A 498-nucleotide genomic window follows, 5' to 3' on the forward strand; every position below is an offset into this window, starting at 1 on the left:
CTTTAGAAAACTAGTGATTTGACTAACATATAGTTAATGTAAAACAGATAAGTACTTTGTTATATTTATTTGGAATGTTTTCCAGTCCTTCATAAAGAAAAAAAAAAAAAACGGAACATTTTAATAGCATAAGTATGAGTTGAAGGGTGGGGAGGTATGCTATTTATGGGTTTTCAAACACATATATTAAATACCACCAGAGTTAAAAGTAATTTGTTACTATCTTGCACCAATACTTTAGTACCAGTGTACTGTATATAATTTCTTCTAGATTATATCAAAGTATTAATTTTATAATCCGCAACAAATAAAATAATAATTCTATCAAATTATTGCTTATTTTTAAAAAGGATTGATAACATATTATATTAACAATAATAATAATGATAACAACAACAACAATAATAATAATAATAATAGCAATAATAATAATAATAATAATAATAGTAATAACAATAATAATAACAATAATAATAACAATAATAATAATAATAACAA

Source organism: Anneissia japonica, unplaced genomic scaffold (assembly GCF_011630105.1).
Source record: "Anneissia japonica isolate Jap-2015-1 unplaced genomic scaffold, ASM1163010v1 scaffold493_len2256704_cov171, whole genome shotgun sequence".
Classification (NCBI taxonomy): Eukaryota; Metazoa; Echinodermata; class Crinoidea; order Comatulida; family Comatulidae; genus Anneissia; species Anneissia japonica.